The sequence below is a fragment of the Grampus griseus genome (assembly GCF_964374135.1).
Source record: "Grampus griseus genome assembly, chromosome: 3".
NCBI lineage: Eukaryota > Metazoa > Chordata > Mammalia > Artiodactyla > Delphinidae > Grampus > Grampus griseus.
In genome coordinates, this window is record NC_139019.1 from 131,846,053 (window position 1) to 131,852,357 (window position 6,305).

Below are 6,305 nucleotides of genomic sequence, written 5' to 3' on the forward strand. Positions count from 1 at the left end.
GGGACCCAAGCTGGCCACTGTGGGATAATCATTTGAATCCCATACCGCATACCTTGTCAGTCATCATTAATGGCCTATCACCCTCCCCGTGTGCAGAATTTTTCTCACCAAAGCACTCAGGCCAACACTATCAATTGATCTGAGTTGGAAATGGGACCCACCTGCCAATTCTTGTTGCAACAGTGGCGCCCTTTAACCTTGAACCTGTACATTTGACACTTGGTGTCCTAGTTTCAGAAAAGAGGTTTGTGGCATTCCAACGACTGAGGGAGAAGATGAGTGCATCTGAAGTTCCTTACAACTTGGTGGCTTTAGGGCACTTTCATCTTCTAAGCCAAGGGATCAGGGTTTGATGTCTAAGAGTTAAAAGAGAAGATCGTTTTGAAGAATTAACTCAGCCAAGGACCATCCAAACAGGTTAAACCAGCATGCCCTCCTACAGGTCCTGCTGTCAACCTGCCCCCATCCAGAGCCGAGTGACCACAGCAGCAGAGGGTGGGGTCCAACCTGGCTTTTCTGTGCTTTCTCAACAGCACATGTCTGATCCCCTAGGGGGCTGTGGACACAGCCCCTCACTGCTCCTAACACAGTCAACCCCAGTGCCAACCAGGGTCCTGTCATGCTCCTGTGGCTCAGCCACCCCTTAAACCTTAGTAATGGCACGAGCTAAAAAATGTCACATCTCCTGCTTCAGGGGAAGTCTTTCGGGGATTTTCTTTTACTGGTCTATGTGTCCAGATGGCAAATCAGGAAGGGGCACCTTTAAAGGGTCTCATGGAACTAACATCACCAGAGCCAGCAATCAGGTTCCCTAGTAGAGAGGAGAGATCCTGGCAAAGTTGAAGGAAGAGTCGGCAAACCTGAATTTGGGGTGGACACAAAACTAACCTAATTTATATCCAGTGTTTGGTGATGGGGGGAACAGAGTTTTCCATGTTAATCACCTCCCCAATCAAGTTCCTCTCTTTTTGAGGCCACGAAGAAGCAGAGACACATTTCTTAAAGAGGTCGTGTTTGAGAAGGGAAAGGTAGGGGACCGTCCATCATTGCACTGGCTAAATGCACTCCTGGAGAAGCCAGGTTCTGGTGCTTTACCCAGTAAAAATAAGGTCATACAAGTCCCATTTGCTCGGAGCTTTTGAAAAAGGAACCCCATTCCCATAAAGCACTTGAGTTCAGCCTTTGGATTATTTTTTTATTTGATTTGGTTGTTTTTCTCTGGGTTTGGGTGTGATGTAAGAAGAGCTTTTTAGTTTTGTTCTGAATAACATCAATCCTTGCACACTCTATGCAAAAATTTTGTAAGCATTGCAATAATGCTATGAATTACAAGGAACTATTTTAACTTTATTACACTTTCTGTATAAAAAAATTTGTATTTAATATTATTTCAACTGCAGTCTTGTAAAATATATTAATAAAAATAATGATTGGTAAGAAGGAAAGCACCCTTGTCCACTTCTTTAGGGAATTCCACTTTCACAGTTGATAAATCAGTTACTCCCATTGACTCTGCCGCAGAAATAAATTTTCAGGTTAACTTCTCTTCTGCATCTCTTTGATCAGTGGCCTAACATGTTAGTTAAGCCACTGTGGTTCTTAGGAAGAGAGTCACACAGGCTGCTTTATAAAAGAGAGCTTATTATAAGGTAATACATGGCCTGGAATTGGGGAGTCCCCAGCACTTGGTGAAGGTAAGGGAACAGCCATCCTCTACTGCTTTCCTAAAGACCTGAACAGGCTCCTTTTGCTATAGTTTACCACTCCCGTCTAAATCAGTGAAGAAGCCAATTTGCTTGCTCTTATCAGGTAAAATATTTTTAATCAGGCTACCTTAGCATTCCTGGTCAGCCTATGGATGAGACACCTTTTAAGCCCGTTGCCCATCCCTGGTCCAGTTTTCATCCTCTTCCACACAATACCCTAACCCTAATCCCCCCTAACCCTAATCACAATACCCTAACCCTATCATGGCAGAATACACCACACTCAATCCTCCATTTCAGCCTCTCACCTCTCCTGGCCTTCCAGAGTGTCATGTTTTTGCACATACTATTCCGTCCACCTAGAATGCCCTTCCACGTAGCACCACCCTATCACAGGATATCATCCTTCAAGATCCCATTCTCATATCATCACCCTTATCATTCTTCCTTGAACCCTCCATTAATTTGTTCTAATTTCTTATATAATCCTACATTGTATTGATACTATGATTTACCTACTTACGTATCAGCCTGGGACTGCAGAATGCTGTTATCCATTTTTGAAGTTTATAAAGGAGTAATGACATACCTCAATAGATTCTCATAATTACATGATAAGGTAGAGAGATCATTTCCTCACCTAGGAAATCGAAGACTAATTTTACATCTCCAGTACACGACACAACCTGTGTGCCTTCTCAATTGTATTTTCACCGTAGGCTACATCCTGTCAAATTTAACTCCTGACTACAAATGATGCTGAAGCAGCATTACAGAATCCTCAAAGGTAAAAGGCTATGACAAAAATTTCATTCACAGGCAGGGTGCAATTTATCTCCAAAGATGCCATAATTTTATTACATGGTTTCATTTGGGGGGAAAACTTACCAAAAAAAATGTAAATCAAAGAGAATGAAATCAGAGAAATCACCTTTCAAGATGCATTGGTGAAAAACATGTGGAAGCAGAGCTAAAATGATAAACACTAATGAGAGGGAAAGCCTGTTACTGATGAGTCAAACTAATTGACATAATTGTTACTACAAAATTAGAAAACAGATGAAATACCAGGCAACTAAAAAAGAGCTGTATTCATTTTCCTCCATGGAAGGAAATTTTTTTAACAGGCAAGTAGGTATAAATCAGCAACTTTTACATTTCCTCCAACTTGACTCCTTTGAAAAAGACGTAAAAACTCTGTAGTTCGATTAGCAACCAAGCCCCACTTTATCCAAGGAAAAGAGCCCAGGATACAGAGCTGGGGAACGGAGATCAGAGTGCAGAGAAATAGACACATTTCAGAAAAAGCTTGTGAGTAGCATGTATGAATTAGCTTCTCCAATTAAGTCCAATGACAGGTTAATTTTAGTCTGTGGATGCTGATTTTAATTATCCTCAATAACACTAAACGTTTGTGGTTCAGGATCAATGTACAGCCCCCACTGAAGACCCTCCTAACCCATCAATGGAGAAACAGCAGATCAGCCTTCGAGACTCCCTGGCACAATTAATTAAACATAATGATAGAATCCTTGTGAGATATTTCAAGGAACCTGTTAGAATGTAAAATGCGTATATAAAATGTGAGAATAGGATCTTCCAAATTATGGTATATTTTAATTGGAAGTAAGATTTTGGAATGGCAATGTCTTGAATAATAGATACTAAATCAAGGTAGAAACTATAACATTAAACCATCTGTTTTAATCTATTAAAAGACCAAGTCAAGAATTGCATTGAAAAACTTGGTGGGCAAAAATTAACCTATAAAGCTTGAATAAAAAGAAAATCAATATTTTAAAATAGACTTCATGGTAAAAAGTATTAGGGGAGATTACGATTAATAATATATAATGATGAAGTTCCTGTCTTGCTGATTATACATAATTAAACCATTATACTGAACAGGAGAGTAACAAAAGCCAAAAATCCACAACTTTGAAGAATAAGGAAAAAATTGACAAACGTAATTGCTCTTTATCTTATAACTTACAAGTTGGAAAAGCATTAAAAATAATCACACACACACCCCTACACATGGCATCAAAGAAACTTCTCTTTGTCCCATGATCATATAAAAGAAAGAAATATAATCTCAAAATGAAAACATTAAAGAAAACTTTTCCGACTATATTCTCTGAAAGCAGAAATGGATGGTATGTTTTATATTAACATAAAACCCCAGGAATTTCAGATTGAAAAACACTCCCCTAAGTAATTAGTGATTTGAGAAAGGAACCCAGCCTATTTAAAGAATTAAAAACACTACAAATTATGCAATTTGGCCAAAGCAGACTTCTGTCATGATAAAAGCATTTAAACTTACCATAGATAAATGAACAAAGCATTCAACTTAAGATTTCAGAATAATCAACGAAAGAGCAAATATCAGTAATAAATATAAGGTGGCCTAAATAATTTTAATTTCTAAATTTTACATCTTAAAAAGTAGAAAGCAAAAATCTAAGACAAAACTGCTGATAAATATTGAAAAACATGAGAACAAAAGTTTGAGACACATATAAATTTTTAAATGTTATAGCAACATGTTATTTCCTTATAACAAAAATAGAAAACCTCAATCACGTACAATGTGAAATTAGCCCAAATTAACAAAGCAAACATCTGTGCTTGTTTCTTAAGTAAAAGTAAAATAATTTAGGAAATTCTATTCAAAACATACCTTTTATGACATTAACCCATATATTTTACATATAATGCACATGCATGCAGACATTCACAAATTTATGCATAAAGAAAAACTATCATGAGATCTGCTGTAACCTACGCTAAAAAATGTAAAATTTTGAGAGATAAATATAAAATGAAGAGACTAACTCTTAGCTGAACCGACTAAAATTGATTTTTATTCCCTTCAAGTTAATTTGCACATTTAACAAAATCCCAACAGAAATTTTCTAGGAAGTAAACAAAATAATTCTAAATTTTATTAGGCAAAATAATTGTTTTTAAAAAGGCAAGGAATATTCCATACAAAAAGCCACTAAAATGATAAAAACCTAACAGACTATTTAAAGGCACAACATAGCAATAATGAAGATAGTAATGTTTCAAAAACAAAAATACAGATCAATTGTACTTGGCATTATTTCCCTACCTAGAAAACACCCTCTCTTTTCTTTGACTGGCTTACCCCTGCTCACCCACTAAGATCTGGCTCAGACATCTTCCCTCCCGGAAGGTTTCTCTGACTTGCACTCTCGACAGAGCGAGCAGCCCTTTCTCTGTACTCTTAGGGAACCCTGGACATACATCTATCACAGCTTACATTGTACTGAAGCAACCTATCAATTCTTCTGCTCACGCCACTAGAATGAGGGCTCAAGAACAAAGGCACGGCTTCCTCATTATTTTATCACCTAAGCCTAGCCAAGTGCCAGGCACCTAAGTGGAAATGCTTGAACAGACCAGAAAACCCAGAAATAGATGCAAGTGCATTTACGAATTTGTTTTATATCAATGTATCACTTGAATCTACCATTTATTCTTAAGTACCTCAGAACAGAAAGCAAGAACAAGATGGTGATCTCTGCATTCATTCAGCTCACAAGTGGGCAAACGTGACAATGAAACAAATAGCTGCAGATATGAAATAAACAATAACGAGCTGTACATGGTGCCAGGGAAGCAGGTAGGTGGAATGCCATTACAAACCAATAGAAAAAGTACTGATTATTTGATAGTTACTAGGAAGACTGATCGGCCGTTGTTTTGGTGAGAAGTTTCAGATTCCCACCTTAAAATACCTCCAGTGGATCAGAGTTAAATATTTTTGTTCATCTAGTGTCTACTGAATGTTTATTCTCTTCTAAATGAATAACACACACTCCTTGCCCGTGAATATCTCAAGAGTCTAGAGATGGACAGAAATGTAAAAAGGCCAATTACAACATAATATGGAAGAGCTGTGGAAAAGATTTAAAAAAAAAAAAGGAAATTGACCAGCAACCTACCTATGATTTGAGGAAGAATGACAAAAGAAATTGCCAAGAAGAAAGACTAGCACATTCAAACAGGCAATTCTCTAAGTTCTTGCTTCTCTCACACCACGCCACACAGAGAACTCTTTTTAAAGTAGTAGCAGTAAATAAGAGAAACGGTTAAAAAGTATGCGCTCATAGGAACTCATGCAAATTAATAAGAAAACCATCAAGACATCACTAAATAAATGACCCAATAATAAGCATGTAATCCACACAAACAAAAATATACACTCTTTTTTCCATTCTAAGACACTGGAAGATGTAACACAGAATGAATAACTGCTTTTCAAGAAAAACAAAGGAACTTGCCTACCTTTTCTATCAAAAAGGAAAGGTGAGACAAATACACATCTCTGCATTGGTGCAGTGGAGTGGACACTGGTATATGTTTTCGGAAAGTAATTGGTCAGTTTTAAAGAGTCATAAAAATCTTCATACCCTTTGGCCCAGTAATCCCATCTTCAAAATTCATCCAAGCAACAATCTTTGAATAGGAAAAAGTTGTTAGCGACAGTGATAAACATTGCAACAGGATTTAAAGATGGGAAAAATTAGCAGCACTACCTAACCAGTTTAAAGGGAAGGCTACTTAGAT